The sequence below is a fragment of the Heptranchias perlo genome, unplaced genomic scaffold, assembly GCF_035084215.1.
Source record: "Heptranchias perlo isolate sHepPer1 unplaced genomic scaffold, sHepPer1.hap1 HAP1_SCAFFOLD_43, whole genome shotgun sequence".
Taxonomy (NCBI): domain Eukaryota; kingdom Metazoa; phylum Chordata; class Chondrichthyes; order Hexanchiformes; family Hexanchidae; genus Heptranchias; species Heptranchias perlo.
In genome coordinates, this window is record NW_027139442.1 from 4,998,088 (window position 1) to 5,019,494 (window position 21,407).

Sequence of the window (21,407 nt, forward strand, 5' to 3'; positions counted from 1 at the left end):
GACATACATTTTGAATTGCTTGTATGTGGATGGCCCGACTAGAGAGGGGGCAAAACTTGACCTCCTCTTGGGAAATAAGGAAGGGCAGGTGACAGAAGTGTTAGTGAGGGATCATTTTGGGACCAGTGATCATAATTCCATTAGTTTTAAGATAGCTATGGAGAAGGATAGGTCTGGCCCAAAAGTTAAAATTCTAAATTGGGGAAAGGCCAATTTTGATGGTATTAGACAGGAACTTTCAGAAGTTGATTGGGAGAGTCTGTTGGCAGGCAAAGGGACGTCTGGTAAGTGGGAGGCTTTCAAAAGTGTGTTAACCAGGGTTCAGTGTAAGCACATTCCTTATAAAGTGAAGGGCAAGGCTGGTAGAAGTAGGGAACCTTGGATGACTCGGGAGATTGAGGCACTAGTCAAAAATAAGAAGGAGGCATATGACATGCATAGGCAGCTGGGATCAAGTGGATCCCTTGAAGAGTATAGAGATTGCCGGAGTAGAGTTAAGAGAGAAATCAGGAGGGCAAAAAGGGGATATGAGATTGCTTTGGCAGATCAGGCAAAGGTGAATCCAAAGAGCTTCTACAAATACATAAAGGGCAAAAGGGTAACTAGGGAGAGAGTAGGGCCTCTTAAGGATCAACAAGGTCATCTATGTGCGGAACCACAAGAGATGGGTGAGATCCTGAATGAATATTTCACATCGGTATTTACGGTTGAGAAAGGCATGGATGTTAGGGAACTTGGGGAAATAAATAGTGATGTCTTGAGGAGTGTACATATTACAGAGAGGGAGGTGCTGGAAGTCTTAACGCGCATCAAGGTAGATAAATCTCCGGGACCTGATGAAATGTATCCCAGGACGTTATGGGAGGTTAGGGAGGAAATTGCGGGTCCCCTAGCAGAGATATTTGAATCATCCACCGCTACAGGTGAGGTGCCTGAAGATTGGAGGGTAGCAAATGTTGTGCCTTTGTTTAAGAAGGGCGGCAGGGAAAAGCCTGGGAACTACAGACCAGTGAGCCTGACATCTGTAGTGGGTAAGTTGTTAGAGGGTATTCTGAGGGACAGAATCTACAGGCATTTGCAGAGGCAGGGACTAATTAGGAACAGTCAGCATGGTTTTGTGAGAGGAAAATCATGTCTCACGAATTTGATTGAGTTTTTTGAAGGGGTAACCAAGAAGATAGATGAGGGCTGTGCAGTAGACGTGGTCTACATGGACTTCAGCAAAGCCTTTGACAAGGTACCGCATGGTAGGTTGTTACATAAGGTTAAATCTCATGGGATCCAAGGTGAGGTAGCCAATTGGATACAAAATTGGCTTGACGACAGAAGACAGAGGGTGGTTGTCGAGGGTTGTTTTTCAAACTGGATGCCTGTGTCCAGCGGTGTGCCTCAGGGATCGGTGCTGGGTCCGCTGTTATTTGTTATTTATATTAATGATTTGGATGAGAATTTAGGAGGCATGGTTAGTAAGTTTGCAGATGACACCAAGATTGGTGGCATTGTGGACAGTGAAGAAGGTTATCTAGGATTGCAACGGGATCTTGATAAATTGGGCCAGTGGGCCGATGAATGGCAGATGGAGTTTAATTTAGATAAATGTGAGGTGATGCATTTTGGTAGATCGAATCGGGCCAGGACCTACTCCGTTAATGGTAGGGCGTTGGGGAGAGTTATAGAACAAAGAGATCTAGGAGTACAGATTCATAGCTCCTTGAAAGTGGAGTCACAGGTGGATAGGGTGGTGAAGAAGGCATTCAGCATGCTTGGTTTCATTGGTCAGAACATTGAATGCAGGAGTTGGGATGTCTTGTTGAAGTTGTACAGGGCATTGGTGAGGCCACACTTGGAGTACTGTGTACAGTTCTGGTCACCCTATTATAGAAAGGATATTATTAAACTAGAAAGAGTGCAGAAAAGATTTACTAGGATGCTACCGGGACTTGATGGTTTGACTTACAGGGAGAGGTTAGACAGACTGGGACTTTATTCCCTGGAGAGTAGGAGGTTAAGGGGTGATCTTATAGAAGTCTATAAAATAATGAGGGGCATAGATAAGGTCGATAGTCAAAATCTTTTCCCAAAGGTAGGGGAGTCTATAACGAGGGGGCACAGATTTAAGGTGAGAGGGGAGAGATACAAAAGGATCCAGAGGGGCAATTTTTTCACTCAAAGGGTGGTGAGTGTCTGGAACGAGCTGCCAGAGGCAGTAGTAGAGGCGGGTACAATTTTGTCTTTTAAAAAGCATTTGGACAGTTACATGGGGAAGATGGGTATCGAGGGATATGGGCAAAGTGCAGGCAATTGGGTCTAGCTTAGTGGTATAAACTGGGCGACATGGACATGTTGGGCCGAAGGGCCTGTTTCCATGTTGTAACTTCTATGATTCTATGAATCTATGATTGTATAAACTGGCACTGACACGATGGGCCAAATGGCCTCCCACTGTTCTGTAAACCATCAATCTTCATGTTTCCCGTAGATTGAGATCTATGATATGCTTGAATGCCGCCGTGCTGCCTCTTCGCTAACAGTACTGAACGAATAAAAAAAAGGGGAGTTAGTGGTCAGTTAGATTGTATCTCCAGTTGCAGGGAGTCAGTGGGTTTTTTTTTATTCGTTCATGGGATGTGGGCGTCGCTGGCGAGGCCGGCATTTATTGCCCATCCCGACTTGCCCTTGAGAAGGTGGTGGTGAGCTGCCTTCTTGAACCGCTGCAGTCTTTGCGGGCAAGGTTCTCCCACAGTGCTGTTTGGTAGGGAGTTCAAGGATTTTGACCCAGCGATGATGAAGGAGAGGCGATATATTTCCAAGTCGGGATGGTGTGTGACTTGGAGAGAACGTGCAGGTAGTGCTATTCCCATGTGCCTGCTGCCCTTGTTCTTCTAGGTGGTCGAGTTGGCGGGTTTTGGAGGTGCTGTCGAAGAAGCCTTGGCGAGTTGCTGCACTGCATCCTGTGGAAGGTAAACACTGCAGCTACGATGCGCCGGTGGTGAAGGGATTGAATGTTTAGGGTGGTGGATGCTGTGCCATTCAAGCGGGTTGCTTTGTCCTGGATGGTGTTGAGCCTCTTGAGTGTTCTTGGAGCTGCGCTCATCCAGGCAAGTGGAGAGTATCCCATCACACTCCTGACATTGCCTTGTAGATGGTGGAAATGCTTTGGGGAGTCAGGAGGTGAGTCACTTGCCGCAGAATACCCAGCCTCTGACCTGCTCTTGTAGCCACAATATTTATGTTGCTGGTCCAGTTTAGTTTCTGGTCAATGGTGACCCCCACAATGTTGATGATGGGGGATTCGGTCATGGTAATGGCGTTGAATGTCAATTGGAGGCGGTTAGACTCTCTCTTTTTGGCGATGGTCATTGTCTGGCACTTGTCTGGCGCGAATTTTACTTGCCCCTTATCAGCCCAAGCCTGGATGCTCTCCTGGTCGTGTTGCATGTGGGCATTTGCTGCATTTTTAGCTGAGGGTTTGCGAATTGAACTGAACACTGTGCAATCATTAGCGAACATCCCCATTTCTGACCTTATGATGGAGAGAATGTCTTCGATGAAGCAGCTGAAGATTTTTGGGCCTAAAACACTGCCTTGTGGAACGATTTCAGCAATGTCCTGGGGCTGAGCTGATTGGCCTCCAACAACCACTATCGCCTTCCTTAGTGTTAGGTATGACACTAGCCACTGGAGAGTTTTCCCCCTGATTCCCATTGACTTCAATTTTACTAGGGCTCCTTGGTGCTGCACTCGGTCAATTGCTGCCTTGATGTCAAGGGCAGTCTCTCTCACCTCACGAAATGTGGTGTAAGTCATTCATCAATGCCTCTTTCCTCGTTGAACCGGAAACGTACTGGTTGAGTACGTTATCCTGAACACATTTCAAAAGTTCCTCCCCGTCTTTGCCCCTTATATTATTATTGTTATCCCAGTCTATGTTAGGATAGTTGAAGTTGGGTTCAAACGGTTTTTGAGTGGTCCAGTCAACCGTCATCATTGTGCAATGGTGAGTGAGTGGCCAAAGTGCGACTTCTCTTCGCACCCCAATTGGCACAAATCATATAATGATGGGACAACCTCTTTCCTGGAGTCGGAGGAGCTTCAGTTGGAGGAGCTTTAAGAAGCTTCGCCTCGAGGAAGGAGAGCCACAAAGAGCAACCTCAAGAGTTACTGGAGAACTGATCAGTCTACTGCATTGATGCTGATATCCTTGGTTTTTAACATTGTATGTATTGCTTGATTGGTTTGCTGCTTTTGTGAACTGTTTAAATTATTAAATAATCATGTTTTAACCGTTTAAGTGTATAACGGTTTGAGTAAATTATAAATGGAGAGGGATTGAGATGGAGAGAATGAGATAAAGGGAGAGAGAGAGAGGGAGAGAGGGAGAGCGGCAAGTCCAGCATTACTGGGTGAAAGATAGCAATAGACGGAGACGGAGAGAAAGAGAGACACAATAGGAGTGGATTTGTTAGAAGGAAGTATGAGAGCGATATGGAGGCAAAGAGGGTAGCTGTGAGTTCATGCAAGGTGCATTCAAGTCTAATGGCAGCTGGAGAACAGGAAAGCAGAGGAGTATTGTTGAGTTAGTGTAGAGATTGAGGGGCAAATTGCTCAAGAGGGGAGAGAGAACGGTGGCATGCTTGGGAGTCAGGAAGCGGAGGACACAGGACAGAAGGGCCAGAGAAGGGACAAGAGAGAAATACAAGGAGGTAGAAGAAGTGGGCTGGAGTCTGAAGCCAACATCAGCATGCAAATAAATGGAGGGTATTTGGGTTACATCGGGATGGCAGTGATTGGGAGATTCATGTCCTGGTCATAAATAGAGGACCATCTCCCTTGTTCAATGTGGTTGGCATTGAATCGATCAGAAATTGTTACAACCTGGGTGCTGGCTCCGGCCAGGGGGCACCTGAGGATCTTCAGCCGATGCGAAAGACCTGGGCCAGGCCACCGCCTTTCTGTTCTGGTGAGTTCATTTTATGTCAGGTGAACAATGCATTGTCTGTGCTCCTCCTGCCTTCTGCTCAAAGAGGGGTGGAGGAAAATCCAGAAGTGTTTTATGTCAGGATATAAGGTGAGCACATTCTGATACAGAAGGGCGTTTAGGGCCCACCTGGAGAGACGGGGCGCTGCTGTAAGACAGGAGAGTATCCCAAATTGTCAGTTCAGACTCCTGATACACAAAGCAATTCTCACCCAGTTCTGATGAGTGGCTGTGCAATGAAGGGGAATATATGATATTGGATTCACTTTCATGTTACTAGACCTGCTGCTGGCATCAGACAATGAAAAACAGGAGGGAAAAAAAGATAAACCCAGGACTACAGATCAGTTAGTTTAAAGGAATGTTGCTCCGGAGAAGCGCGTTTGTTGTGTTTTAATATCTGGATCAAAAAGGATCGCACAAAGTCTCAATCTAGTTCCCATTGGGCATTCAGAAACAGCACCAATCAGTCTGACAGGCCACAAGAGGCTGGTGTGGGAAATGGAAAAATATTACACTGCAGCAAAACGACCCCATCACGTCCTGGTCCCGAAAACTGTCCTGTCATCCCTGCTGAAAAGTGTAATTGTGTAGATGATGGGAGATGGTAGGACCAAGCTCGACCGTGTTGTTCCTATAGTGCAACAGTCTTCTGCCAATCAAGACCTTTGTTCACAAATGGAGTGTGTCCATTTGGACGAGCTCTCGGGTAGCCCAACTGGGGGAGGGGAGCGGAGAAAATGGAACTCAACTTAGAACAAATACAGGGAAAGGCATTTCAGAACCTATATTTAATAAATTCTTCTGGAACGTCTTTGAAATATTAGATGAGAAACAAAACAACCGGAAATGCAAAGTTTCCCACCCAGTATCTGAAAGGGCAAAGACACATTCAGTGGGACCCTTCACCAGGTCCCAGTTCACAATTGTCGACAAAAAAATCGAATCGAGCTTTCTCAAGGCAGTGAGTTCCGATTTATGTGTCTCTACAATTATTAAATGGCCTGGAGCAGGAGATCACCTCACAGTCCTCTCGTCAAATGAAACTCTGCCCTATTTACACCAAATTATTCTGAACAAAATTCATATTCTGGGGAAAAGAAGTAGCAGTAAAGGATGGAACAAGGATGCCCATGAATATTCCTAACCTATTTTAAGTTTGCCACCGTAAGTTCCCTTCTTTAATGTGCCAGGTAAATAGGAAGGTTTATTTGACTAAAGGTACCGCTTTCACCCTCCCAGCACATGCCGGGGGCCGACACCTATCGCGAAACGGCACATCCCCCAATCCCATCATTAACTGACCTGTAAAATTAATGAACTGCGATCAAGTTTGCGATTCGTGTCCGGGCTGCTCAGAAGTAGCAATATAACCGACAATAATGGCGTTTAAAGTAACTTCGGTACCAGGAGGGAGATAGGACATTTCCCGTAGATTACCTTTCCCCATATGGCTATTTACAAATACAAATGTCTCACTGGATAGTACTGAAATGGGTGAAATTGTAATGACCATTGCTTTGCTCGGCACTTGGAACTCTTGTTGAAGCGGGAGCGCCTTGAGCCCGGAAGACCTGCAAATGTTCAGCATTCTGTAATTCCACCCTTTGGCTAGTGGTGGCGGTGTTTCACCTCAATTTTGCATCCACCAGTTTCTCGGCCTGGACATAAAAATCTCTGATACTTTCACCAACTCGAATTACTGCACAAATTGACAAATATGTTCCTACTTTACTGAAAATCTATAACAATTTTATAAATGTACCTACATACTTGCTATTATATAAGAATAAGGACAGATTGTTAGACTGTGAAATGGAGACTGAATTACGTCTGTGCACCCGGCTCCAATGATCTCTTTCTCACTATCGCCCTTCAGCTGTACATCACACTCTGTCTTCATTCCAAGTGCGCAACTACACGGTCGATTTAATGGTGAAAATACAAAATCTAAGTTTATGTTGCTTCTTGGTCAGGTTCACCAAATGTTTCAGAAATGATTTGACACTGGATGTGATTTATAGCAGATTTGCTAAATACAGTAGGACGTCCACAGAATGTTACTGGGAATATAGAAATAACTTTGTGTTTATTCCAGTTCGTTAAATGCAAAAATAATTCGAAACGCCAAAGGTAAATCTGGAAGCACGAATTCAAAACAGAACTTATTGTAAGTGTTTCGCTGTTTTGGGCTCTAGGAGGCGCCGTAGTTCTTCAAACAACATAAGTCGTGAATTCATTGATTTTATTTTACATGGCAAAAGTAATGAAATTCTGAAGACAGGCAGTGAATGGATTTCGGATTTCAGCTATGTAGTGTAGTGATTATGTTACCGCACTAGTAATGCGAAATGGATCATGCGTTATATGAAGAAATATCCCTCTGTGCACGGCCTGGAGCACCTGCTTTTCCAGCTGTTCCAAGACCAGGATTATTCCTTAGGATGTGTCTTTTCTGCCCTAGAGCTAGCGGTTTGTTGGCGAGTCTGGCGATTATTGAGGAATCATTTCCTGGTCTTACACATGTAGTGACATCATTAAATCGTTTGTGACCAAAGAAAATTCTTATCGCATTGAGCGGTGGGTAATGTGGGATCCCCAGAAGACAAAGGCCAAAGCTTAGTCGGAGTATGAACGAAAAAAAAGTTAAGCGATAAATACCATATAATAGGTCAATTATTGAAGTAAATAAAACCTGCGCATGTATGGGTGTGTGAGCGTGTTTGAGTTTGTCTGTGCGTGCGTGCATGTGAGTGCGCATCTGTGTGTGTGCATTTGTGAATGTTTTTGCGTGTACATGTATGCATGAGTGTGTATGTTTCTGAGTGTGTATTAGTGAGTGTATATCTATGTGTGTGTATGTGAGTGTGTATGTGTATGTGAGTTTGTGAGTGGGGCGTGCTCCAGTCCAAAATTTACAATTCAGGACGATACAGAGAGCGAACGTTGTTCCGAATGTTCCCTCTTGAGTCGGTTAAGTGTGTTTAGTGGTCCAATTTAGTAAAACGATGAAAGATAAATTGACATTTCAACACTTAATGCTGCTTTTCGGCATCCTAAGAGGCCATCAGAAGGGTTAAAACATGAAGCGAATTACTGGCTTACAAAATATGAAAAGGCAAGGAGCACAAAAGGCCTTAAGTCCATTGAAGCTTATGCTTCCTGTACCATTATTCTCCCGTCACAAAACTCACCTGTATTATTAACAAACGCAAACGGTATATATTTAACCTAACCCGCTGGTTGGCAAACGGGTTGGTTGGAATGGTCCGCCTGTTTTTCATGCCTCCCGTTTTATTCTCCATTGATCATTGAGATGGTTGGTAGTGAGGGATGAGAGAGACGACAGTTAGCTTAGTCCGTGTGTTTGGAATGAACGCCATGTTACATATTGTTTAACCCACCTTTCCTCTAGATGCTCACAACCAACAGAGCAAGGATGACAATCACCATACCGGAGCCAACACCAGCCTCCAGCCCAGCGGATATATCTCAACGAGATAAAGGGACATCCTGGAATCAAGTTAACCAACAGTTTCTACACGTGTTTGGTGGAAGAATAAACAAATAAATGTACATGGGAGTGAGTGAAGTGAATCTATTTGATAACTTTCAAATTCAGTTGAACTGAAGATGTGATTCGGAGAACGAAAGGAAGGAGCTGGAATAGGCCGTAGTATTTCCTTATTTCCTCATATATGAGTTGGTTAAATTGATAGTAAATATTACAGGAGCAAGTTATGAGAGTGACACCGATATCAGCAATCACTGTCGGACACCGCCTGGCCCATATCTATAAATCTCACTGAGGACCAACAGAAAATTGTCAAATTAGCTTTACTCCTCGCCCTAAGAAGCCCTCCGTATCGATGCACAGCGACAATCCAATGTTTGTGAAAGGAGAATCAGTTTCTTGTTTTATATCCTGTGGAACAGTTTTCCTGCCGACCACTTGGGTGAGTGGCCTCTGAGGCGGCACTTTATCAAACGCCTTTTGGAAGTCCATGTACACAACATCAACCGCATTGCCCTCATCAACCCTCTCTGTTACCTCATCAATAAACCCAATCAAGTTAGTTAAACACAAGTTGCCTTTAACAAATCCTGCTAGATTTCCCTTATTAATCCACAGTTGTCCAAGTGACTATTAATTTTGTCCCTCATTATCATTTCTGAAAGCTTCCCCACCACCAAGGTAAAACTAACTGGCGTATAGTTGCGGGTTTATCCTTACACCCTTTTTTCAACACGGGTGTGTCATTTGCAATTCTCCAGTCCCCTGGCACCGCTCCGGTACCTATGGATGATTGGGTGTTTATGGCCAGTAACTCCGCAATTTCCACCCTTACTTCCCTCAGGTTGCACCCCACCCGGACTGGGTGACTTATCTACTTTAAGCACAGCTGGCCTTTCTCGTTTATAGATTGAAAATTATTGGATGGTATAAACAAAGTGAGGGAAGAACTGCTAAGGGGTTTGGCATTTTTGAAAATAGATAAATCACCAGGCCCGGATCAAATGTATCACAGGCTGTTAAAAGAAGCCAGGTAGGAAATAATGCAGGCTCTGACCATCATTTTCCAACCCTCCCTGCATCCGGGCGTGGTGCCGGAGGATAGGAGGACCGCTAACGTTGTACCATTGTTTAAAAAGGGGGAGAGGGAAACACTGAGTAATTACAGGCCAGTCAGTCTAAACTCCGTGGTGGGCAAATTATTGGAATCAATTCTGAGGGACAGGATAAACCGTCACTTAGAAAGGCACGGACTGATCAATGACAGTCAGCATTGATTTGTTAAGGGAAGGTCGTGTCTGTCTGACTTGATTCAATTTTTGGAGGAGGTAACAAGGAGGGTCGATGAGGGTAAAGCGTTTGATATCATCTACATAGATTTTAGCAAGGCTTTTAACAACGTCCCACATAGCAGACTGGTCAAAAAAGTACAAGCCCATGGGATCCAAGGGAAAGTGACAAGTTGTGTCCAAAATTGGCTTAGTGACAGGAAGTAAAGGGTAATGGTCGACGGGTGTTTTTGTGATTGGAAGGCTGTTTCTAGTGGCGTTCCATGGGGCTGAGTACGAGGTCCCTTGATTTTTGTGGTATATATTAATGATTTGGACTTAAATGTGGGGGCATGATTAAAAAGTTTGCAGATGATCCAAAATTTGGTCGCGTGGAGGAAAGCTGTAGACTGTTGGAAGATATCAATGGACTAGTCAGGTGGGCAGAAAATGGCAAATAGAATTCAATCCGGAGAAGTGTGAGGTAATGCATTTGGGGAGGACAAACAAGGCAAGGGAATACACAATAAATGGGAGAATACTGAGAGGTGTAGAGACAATGAGGGACGTTGGAGTGCATGTCCATAGAAGGTAGCATGTCAGGTAGATAAGGTACTTAAGATGGCATACAGAATACTTTCATTTGTTAGCCGAGGCATAGAATATAAGAGCAGGGACTTTATGCTAGCAATTTATAAAACACTAGATAGGCCACAGCTTGAGTATTGTGCACAGTCCTGTTCACCATATTACAGGAAAGATGTAATTGCATTGGAGATGGTACAGGGAGATTTACCGGGAAGTTGCGAACAATGGAGAATTGTGGCTCTGAGGAAAGACTGGATAGGCTGGGGTTGTTTACTTTGGAACATAGGAGGCAGAGGTGTGATTCAGTTGAGGTGTACAAAATTATAAGGGGCCTAGAGAGACTGAATAGGAAGGACCTATTTCCCTTAGCAGGGATGTCAATAAACAGGGCCATAGTTTTAGAGTGATTGGTAGAAGGATTAGAGGAGAGCTGCGGAAACATGTTTTCACCCAGAGGGTTGTGGGAGTCTGTAAATCACTGCCTGAAAGGGTGGCAGAGAAAAAAAAAACTAATCACATTTGAAACGTACCTCGAATCATAGAATCATAGAAGTTCACAACATGGAAAACAGGCCCTTCGGCCCAACATGTCCATGTCGCCCAGTTTATACCACTAAGCTAGTCCCAATTGCCTGCACTTGGCCCATATCTTTCTATACCCATCTTACCCATGTAACTGTCCAAATGCTTTTTAAAAGACAAAATTGTACCCGCCTCTACTACTGCCTCTGGCAGCTCGTTCCAGACACTCACCACCCTTTGAGTGAAAAAATTGCCCCTCCTGACCCTTTTTTATCTCTCCCCTCTCACCTTAAATCTACGCCCCCTCGTTATGGACTCCCCTACCTTTGGGAAAAGATTTTGACTATCTACCTTATCTATGCCCCTCATTATTTTATAGACTTCTATAAGATCACCCCTAAGCCTCCTACTCTCCAGGGAAAAAAGTCTCAGTCTATCCACCCTATCCCTATAAGTCAAACCATCAAGTCCCGGTAGCATCCTAGTAAATCTTTTCTGCACTCTTTCTAGTTTAATAATATCCTTTCTATAATAGGGTGACCAGAACTGTACACAGTATTCCAAGTGTGGCCTTACTAATGTCTTGTACAACTTCAACAAGACATCCCAACTCCTGCATTCAATGTTCTGACCAATGATACCTAGCATGCTGAATGCCTCCTTCACCACCCTATCCACCTGTGACTCCACTTTCAAGGAGCTATGAACCTGTACTCCAAGATCTCTTTGTTCTATAACTCTCCCCAACGCTCTACCATTAACGGAGTAGGTCCTGGCCCTATTCGATCTACCAACATGCATCACCTCACATTTATCTAAATTAAACTCCATCTGCCATTCATCGGCCCACTGGCCCAATTTATCAAGATCCAGTTGCAATCCTAGTTAACCTTCTTCACTGTCCACAATGCCACCAATCTTGTTTTCATCTGCAAACTTACTAACCATGCCTCCTAAATTCTCATTGAAATCATTAATATAAATAACAAATAACAGCGGACCCAGCACCGATCCCTGAGGCACACCGCTGGTCTCAGACCTCCAGTTTGAAAAACAATCCTTTACAAACACCCTCTGTCTTCTTTCGTGGATATGCACCTGAAGTGCCACAACCTACAAGGCTATAGACCAAGTGATGGAAAGTGGGATTAGGTTGGGTGGCTCATTTTCGGCTGGCGCGGGCACGATGGGACCAATGGCCTCCTTCTATGCCGTAATTTTTTTTATGATTCTACCTCCTCTTCATCAATGTTTAGCCCATCCAGTATCTCAACTACCTATTCTTTTACTTTGTCTTTGGCATCATCTTCTTCCTCAGTAATGACAGATGCAAAGTATTCTTTTAGCACCTCAGCCATGCATTCTGAATCGACGTGTAGATCTCCTTTATGGTCCTTAATCGACCCCATTTCTTCTTTTATTAACCGTTTGCTCTTTATATGCCTATAGAAGGCTTTTAGATTCCCTTTTATGTTGGCCGCCAGTCTATTCACATGCTCTCTCTTTGCCCCCCATTGTTTTTTCACTTCTCCTCTCTCTTTGCCCCTCATTGCTTTTTTTCACTTCTCCTCTGTACTTTCTATATTCAGCCTGGTTCTCACTTGTATTATCAATCTGATATCTGTCATACTTCCCCTTTTTCCGCTTTATCTTACTCTCTATCTCTTTCGTCATCCAGGGAGCTCTGGATTTGTTTGGCCTACCTTTCCCCCTCATGGGAATCTACCTAGACTGTACCCCATCTCCTCTTCTACGGCCGCCCATTGTTCGATTACAGTTTTGCCTGCCAATCTTTGGTTCCAATTTACCCGGGCCTGATCCGTTCTCAACCCACTGAAATTGGCCCTCCTCCAGTTACGTATTTTTAGTCTAGATTGCTCGCTTTCCTTTTTCATAACTAATCTAAACCTTATGATAGTATGATTACTTTTCTCTAAATGTTCCCCCCATTGACACTTGCTCCACTTGATCCACTTTATTCCGCAGAACGATATCTGGTAATGCCTCCTTCCTCGTTGTACCAGAAACATACAGATGAAGAAAGTTCTCCTAAATACATTTCAGAAATTCCTCCCCCTCTTTGCCCTTTACACTATTACTATCCTAGTCTTTATTAGGATAGTTGAAGACCCCATTATCACTACTCTATAGTTCTTGCACCTCTCTGTAATTTCTCTGCAAATTTGTTCCTCTATCCCCTTCCCACGAGTTGGTGGCCTATAGAATACACCCAGTAGCGTAATGGTGCCTCTATTGTTTCTTAACTCTAACCAAATAGATTCTGTCCTTGACCCCTCAAGGACATCCTTTCTGTCCAGCAGTACAATATTCTCCACAATCAGTACTGCCACTCCCTCTCCTTTTTTTCCTTCCTTATTTTCCTGGTCATCTTGGTGGAAAAAATCGATATGGCCAATTATTGGGCGAGGGTAGCTTGATCCGCAATTTACCCGCACCCAGTGGCCGCTGTGCAGGCAGGAAGAGAACTTCGTCCTGTCTCAGTGCTCACCACCAACTTGTGTTGAAATCCAGGCCTTGCACGTCGATTCAATGCAATTCGCACCTTACACCAGCAGGGGGAGCTCCAATCTCTTAAAGGGAGTATGTCTCTTACAATCTCTTAAAGGTAGCTGGTACCTGTTATTTGCTAAAAAAAATAACAATCTGCTATCTGCACGGATTCTGAACGGAGATCAGACATCGCACACGTAAAACACAGATGCAGGTCTCATCCCTATGTTTACACACAGATAAGTTATGGTAAAACCTTGAATAAAGGTTCCACACCACTAAATCCCACATCCTCCAATCTGCATGCCAGACCTCACCAATCTGCCCATCCGAGTTCGTACCGGACCTGCGAGAATGTGTTCACCGATGTTCTCTGCTGATGCACTAGGGACCTTGGTGCAAGAGGTGGACAGAACGAGAGACATCCTATTTCCGCGGGAGAGTGGGCAAGAGAACCTGCAGACATACGTCCAAAACGCAGTGGAAGGCTGTAGGGGACGAATTCAATGCCAGGCGCACAACATCATGAAAATGGATGCAGTGCAGAAAGAAGTTCATCACTTTGACGTGAGTGGTAAAGGTGAGTGAGGTAAACTTTCAAATGGCGTCTCCTACCAACTGCACCATCAGCCGCATCCATTGCTCCATGCACGACACCCCCCTTTACTCACATACCAACAAATTATTTCCATCAATACTCATCTCTTTCCATCAGATGCTTCCTCTCACCCTTACACATTACCACTACTGCATGCCGCCCACCCACAACTCACAGGCCACACACACTGGCAGCTATTCAACCATCACAGGCACATCACCCAGACATACGTCCCACTTTCTTGCAGGAATGGTGGCGCATATCAAGAGGCAACAAATGGCAGTGGCATTTAGCCCTTCGAGCCTGTTACGCCATTCCATGAGATGATGGCGGACGTGTGACCTAACTCCAAATACCCGCCTTAGCCCCATATGCCTCAATGCCCTTTATGAAGATAAATCTATCAATCTCACATTTAGAATTCACAATTGAGCGAGTATCAACTGCCATTTGCAGAAGAGTGTTCCAAACTTCTCCCACCCTTTGCGTGCAGAAGCATTTCCTAACTTCATCCCTGCACATCCTGGCTGTAAATGTTAGGCCATGTTCCCTAGTCCGACCGTTCAAGTTTAGGAGACCTCCAAAAACAGTTACAAATATATCGGCAGACAGAAGCAATAATCCGGCCACTAACCTGTAAATCCTGCATGGTCCCTTTAAATAACGCTGGTGGGTGTCCTCCATGCACTTTAAGACATGTTCAGATGGTCATGGTTAAGACTGTGCGTTGAGTTGAGCGTTAAGTGCAAAAATGGTGACTATCACTTTAAATCAGCGTTGCACACTGATTGTTTGTATTTTCTCCTTACTTTACATGATTCCAGCGTTCGTTATCTGCCCCTGCGCTAAATTCTGTTCCAAGATGGCGTCCAGGGCACGTCACGCTGGAAACGTGCGTGCTCAGCCAAGACACCATCTTGGTTGTTCGGGAGTCCACGTCGAACCGAAACAACGGGCACTGCACGGCCCAATTTAGCACCCCATATTACTCCACCCCTTCAGGGTAATTATCATATTACTCCACCCCTTCAGGGTAATTATCATATTACTCCACCCCTTCAGGGTAATTATCATATTACTCCACCCCTTCAGGGTAATTATCATATTACTCCACCCCTTCAGGGTAATTATCATATTACTCCACCCCTTCAGGGTAATTATCATATTACTCCACCCCTTCACGTTAATTATCATATTACTCCAATCTTCCAGTGTAATTATCATATTACTCCACCCCTGCAGTGTATTTATCATATTATACCAGCCCTACAGGGAAAATATCATATTACTCCACCCCTTCAGTTTAATTATCATATTATACCAACCCTTCAGGGCAAATACAATATTACTCCACCCTTTCAGTGTAATTTTCATATTATACGAACCCTTCAGGGTAAATATCAGATTAATCCACCCCTTCAGGGTAATTATCATATTATACCAGCCCTTCAGGGTAATTAGCATATTACTCCAACCCTTCAGGATAATTAGCATATTACTCCAACCCTTCAGGATAAATATCATATTGATCCAAACTTTCAGAGTGTTTATCACATTACCCCAAACTTTCAGGGTAATTTTCATGTTACTCCAACCGTTTAGGGTAATTATTACTTTAATCCAATTCTTCAAGTTAAAAACATTGCTCCAGACTTACAGTGCAGTTAACACATTACCCCGTTCAGGAAGTTATCATATTATTCCACCCCTTCAGGATAATTATTATATTACTCCACCCCTTCAGGGAAATTATCATATTATTCCAAACCTTCAGGGTAATTATCAAATTACTCCAAACCTTCAGGGTAATTATCATATTATTCCAACCTTCTGGGTAATTATTATATTACTCTTACTCTTAAGAGTATTTATTTCATCTTCTTAGTCCTCTCTGTGAAATATCAATTCTGATTACCTGGGCTGGAATACCATGGTTCTGGATTTGCAGGTGGCACTTAATGATTCAGGCAGCACAGAACCCTTCCCTGCACACTGAGACCTGCAGAAAGATTCAATCAGGGCGGGTTCAGCATTAATGTGCTCCTGGGTGTGGCTGGAACGAAAAAATCGAAAAAGTTGAAATCGATTTTCAGGGGAAAATTTTGCTGTGCTATTCGGAAAGGGCAGGACAGTGGGCCTAAATGGAACAGAGTTTTCAAAGAACCGGCAACGGCACAGTGGATTGAATCGCTACCTTCCGTGCTGTATCATTCTATGATTCTATGAACTTACCACCGTGTTATAAAACTGGTGTTTATTAATATAAGAATGTCACACAACAAGCCAACAAAACGCAACAACACACTAAAAGCGGAGAACAAGAATCAGGGAAATATTTTGGGAATAGGCCCTACCTCGTAAGGCAACAATTTCAAACATTGGAAATTAGATTTCACTGCTCAATGGTGCCTATATTGACTGGGTCTCGTTGCATCCTTTAACCATTGGGTGGATTCGAGTTCGGTTACTCGCCATCTGGTGGGTCTTCCTCTCGTATCCCCTATCTTATCTTCATCACTGCGTATACACAGGCATCCGGGTTGGCTGTGGGAGTCGCTGCCTTGAGACTGCGAGCGACCCCGCCACGATTCAAAGCTGCAGCCCTCAGAGAAGCATAGACAACATCTGGCTCTGCGGCATTCGGATCCTGCGAAATGCGAAATATACAAATGTTCCGGTCAGAGATGCAAGATGGATACATGTTTGAGCCACTATTGTGGCTGTATTGAGGAATTTTCCTTCAATGAATTGGCAGGGTAGAATGATTACTGTTAGAGGTGGGATCTTTTCTAATTTTAGGTGATGGTGTGAAATAGACAGGCGGCTAAATTGGGCCGTGTTGCGCCCGTTGTTTCGGCGCGAAACGGCCTCTGCGACATCCAAGATGGCGTCTTCCAGCGTGACGTGTGCCAGATACCATTTTGTCATAGGAGTTAGCGCAGGCGCAGATAACGAACGCTGGAATCACGTAAAGGAGGGAGAAAATGGCTTCAATCAGCGTACAACGCTGATATAAAGTGATAGACACCATTTTGGGACTTAACGCTCAACTCAACGCACAGTCTTAACCCCGACCATCTGAACGCGCATAGAATGCCTGGAGGACCCCCCCCCCCCACCAGCGTTATTAAAAGGCACCAGGTAGGGTTTACAGGTTAGTTGCTGGATTATTGCTTCTGACTGCGGAGACATTTGTAACTGTTTTTGGAGGTCTGCTACGCTTGAATACTAGGACGAGGGGACATAGCATAACATTTAGAGCCAGGACGTGAAGGAATGAAGTTAGGTAATGCTTCTACGTGAAATGGTGGGAGAAGTTTGGAACAGTCTTCTGCAAACGGCGGTTAATGATAGCACAATTGAGAATTCTAAATCCGAGATTGATAGATTTCTGTGAACCAAGGTTATTAAGGGATATGGGGCTAAGACGGGTATATGGAGTTAGGTCACAGGTTCACCCTGATCTGATAGAATGGTGGAACAGGCTCGAGGGGCAAAATGCCACCGCCACTTGTTGCCTCCTGCTTTCTGCCAGAAAGCGGGACGTGTGTCTGGGTGATGTGCCTACCATGGTTTTATAGCTGCCAATGTGTGTGGCCTGTGAGTTGTGGGTGGGCGGTTTGCAATGGTGGTAATGTGTAAGGTTGAGAGGGTTGAGTACTGACGGAAAGAGTTTGTTGGTATGCGTGCGATGGGGGGTGCAGTGCATGGAGCAATGGATGCGGCTGGTGGTGTAGTTGTTCGGAGACGCCACTTGTCAGTTGACCACTCATGTCAAAGCATTGTACTTCTTCCTGTTGTGCATCTATGTTCATGATGCTGTGCGACTGGCATTGACTTCATCCCTACTACCTCCCACTACCATTTAGGTGAATGTCTGGAGGGCCTCTTGCTCCCCCGATCCCCCGCGGATATAGGATGTCCCTCCTTCTGTCCACCTCTTGCACAAAGGCATCTGGTGCATCAGCAGGGAATCTTGGTGAGAGGAGTCTCGGAACGACAGATTGGTGAGGTCTGACATGCAGATTGGAGGATGTGGCATTTAGTGATGCGCAACCTTTATTCAATGTTTTTAACATAGCTCATCACTACGTAAAAAATAGGAATGGGACCTGCATCTCTGCTTTACGTGTGCGATGTCTGATCTCCGTTCAGACTCCGGGCAGACAACAAGCTGTTATATTCAGCAAATAACAGGTACCAGCAACCTTTCAGAGATTTCTAACAGAATTTAAGAGATTGGTGCTTCCCCCTGCTGGTGGAAAGTGCGAATTGCATGGAATTCTCGTTCAACGCTGATTTCCAACGCAGATTGCAAGTAAGTCCTCAGGCCTGACAAAAATCTCGTCCTGCCTGCGCAGGGACCATTGTATGCGGGGTTAGAGCGGATCGTGCTACCCCCGCCCAGAAACAGGCCCTATCCATTTTTCCCCCTTTAACCTTTACTTTCCAATAATAGAGCTGTACAAAAAACCTCTTCTAAATAATTGTTACCAGCATAAACAGTTTTGTGCCAAAGCTCCCGGTTACCGTACAGCTGACCGCTGCTGCTTCAAATTAATTCAAGAACTTTGCCTAAAGTTCAATCCCCAGCACAGATTCAAGTGTAGTAACGGGTTGGTTCACGATACATAATTGATTTGGGCTCTGGAATCGGAAGTTCAATTTCAAAGGGGCCAACAATATAAGATAGTAACTAATCAATCCAATGGGAAATTCAAGAAAAACTTCTTTACCCAGAGAGTGGTGAGAATGTGGAATTCACTACCACGAGGAGTAGTTGGGGCGAATAGCATAGATATATTTAAGGGGAAGCTGGATAAACAAATGAGGCAGAAAGGAATAGAACGATATGTTGAAGGGTTAAATGAAGGAGGGTAAGAGGAGGCTTGTGTGGGGCATAAATACCAGCATGGACCAGTTCGGCCGAATGGCTTGTTTCTGTGCTGCACAATCCAAATAATTCTATGTAATACTCACGTTGAGGGACGAGCGAGAAGCTACGGCATCTAGAAGGTAAAAAAAGAATCGTGTTTAGCTCCAGGTGGCACTTAATTGTTGGTTGCTTTCGGGGTTTTTTTTCCTGTCCTCTGTGCAGTAAGGAAAAGCTGTGACGAGCGCCTGAATAAGATTAGGGGGGTAGAAATTTGTCTTGGGCTGCAGCGCAAATCAGTCGGTGTCACATTTGCTGCCTGTTATATGCTCCACCCGATATCAAGTTCCAATCAATGCCACGTCAAAAAGATCGGTATAACAGGTGTGGAATCCCCCAAAACTGCGGAGTGTCACATGAGACATTAAAGTATCTTGGGGAGATCTCCCCCTTAATTATCTTTCAGGAAACGTTCAATTTTTGCATTATTTGATCATCAGGGGAAATCTAAGCCGTCACTTACTTTTCTTATGGAGGCAGAACCAGGCGAGTCCTAGGAGCAGGATGACTGTTATCACTGCGGCACATCCGGCCCCTATCTTGACCAGCCAGCCTTGAGAGAGTCGGGATATTAAAAAAGACAAAGTAGTAAGAATTTGCAAAACGGAGAAACTCTACACAACGGGGTAAAAAATTGTTTTTAGGCATTGTCGCAAAACGGGTGGTGGTTTCACAGCCGCCACCCAGTTTACGACCGTCCAGATAGAATTGAATATCTGGTTAGGCCTGTAACAGACGGCCGTTGCGTTAACGCCCGTTTTGCACCACTGCCCACAACGGAGTTCCACTCCAATCTTTACTATTCCTACCCGGTCGAAATCCTGCAGTGCCATGACACAGCTGACTGACAGTTCCAAACATTAATACTGACGCAGATGCAGACCCCCATCTGGAATATCTGTAGGTACCTGCATCTATATGTACCCCATTTGTAGCTTTCATTACCTACTACTTTGTACTGCAAACAGAATCTGACCCTATTTTAGGAACTAGAAACGAGGGACATTGAGACACTAAGAACTGTGGAGGAGCAGAGAAATTTGTGATCTGGCACAAATCACTAAAAGCAAGTGGACAGGTCCAAAATTAAACAAAAGGGCGAATGGAATATTGGCCTTAATCTCAAAAGGGCTGTTACAGCTGTACAGAGGTCTAGTTAGACAACATCCGGAAAATTGTGTTCAGTTCTGGGCACCGCACCTCAGGAAGCATACATTGGCCTTGGAGAGGGTGCAGCGCAGATTCGCCAGAATGAAACCGGAGCTTAGAGGGTTAAATTGTGAGGACGGGTTGAACAAACTTGGCTTTGATTCGCTTGGTTTTAGAAGGTTGAGGCGTCATCTAATCGAAGTGTTTAAAATGATTAAAGGATTTGATAGGGTACATACTTGAAGAAAAACAGAAAATGCTGGAGAAGCTCAGCAAGTCAGGCAGCATCTGTGGAGAACGAAACAGTTAACGTTTCAGGTCGGAGACCTTGCGGGAGAACAAAAGATGTTAAAAGAGTTAAAGTTTTTTTGAGCACGTTCAGAGCCAGGGAAAGTGGGGAGGGAGGGAGGGGAGGGGAGTGGAGGGCAGGAAAGAACAAAATGGAAGGTCTATGATCGAGTAGAGGGCACGAGTGATTAAATGTCAAAAGGGATGATGGTTCCAGGTAAGGAAGGTTGTAATGGGATAGGTTAAGAAACAAAAGATTGATCAGGAGTAGCTGAAAATGGAAGCAGCAGAATCATCACCAACAATGGCTGAACGGAAAAATGGGAGCAGTGGTTCTGATCTGAAGTTATGGAAATCAATGTTGACTCCGAAAGGTTGTAAAGTGCCTAATCGAAAGATGAGATGCTATTCCTTGAGCTTCCGTTGAGCTTCATTGGAACAATGTAAGAGGCCGAGGACGGAGAGGAGAAGGAAGGGGAATTAAAATAGCAAGCGACCGGCAGATCAGGGTCATGCTTGCAGACAGAGCGGAGATGTTCAGCAAAGCGATCATCCAGTCTGCGTTTGGTCTCCCCAGTGTAGAGGAGACCGCACTAGGGGCAGCGGATACAGTATTAAATCGAAAGAAGTAAAAATACCACTTTTTCACCTGGAAGAAGTGTTTGGGGCCTCGAACGGTGGGGAGAAAGGAGTTGAAGGGGCGCGTGTTTCATCTCCTGTGCTCGCACGGGAAGATGCCGTGGGGAGGAGAGCGGGTGCTGGGAGTAATGTAAGAGTGGACCAGGGTGTCGCAGAGGGAGCGGTCCCTTCGGAATGCTGAAAAGGGAGGGGAGGGGAAGCCGTGTTTGTGGTGGGATCGCGCTGGAGGTGGCGGAAATGGCGGAGGATGATCCGTTGAATGTGAAGGCTGGTGGGGTGGAAGGTGAGGACAAGGGAGACCCTATCATGGTTCTGGGAGGGAAGAGAAGGAGTGAGCGCTGAACTGCGGGGAATAGGATGGACATGGTCGAGGAACCTGTCAACGACAGTGGAGGGGAATCCTCGGTTGAGGAAAAAGG

General features: G+C 44.9%; 1 long non-coding RNA gene and 1 pseudogene across 1 annotated transcript; one reads left to right on the forward strand and one right to left on the reverse strand.

Annotated features, from left to right (window-relative positions):
- Positions 1-21,407, forward strand: part of LOC137312388 (zinc finger protein 850-like) — a 568,085-nt pseudogene that overhangs the window by 345,916 nt on the left and 200,762 nt on the right.
- LOC137312409 (uncharacterized) lies at positions 16,477-19,435 on the reverse strand. Its single transcript, XR_010960720.1, has 3 exons — positions 19,376-19,435; positions 18,960-18,988; positions 16,477-16,626 (listed from the first exon to the last, which is right to left on the reverse strand). It is a non-coding gene; the product is annotated as an uncharacterized lncRNA (long non-coding RNA).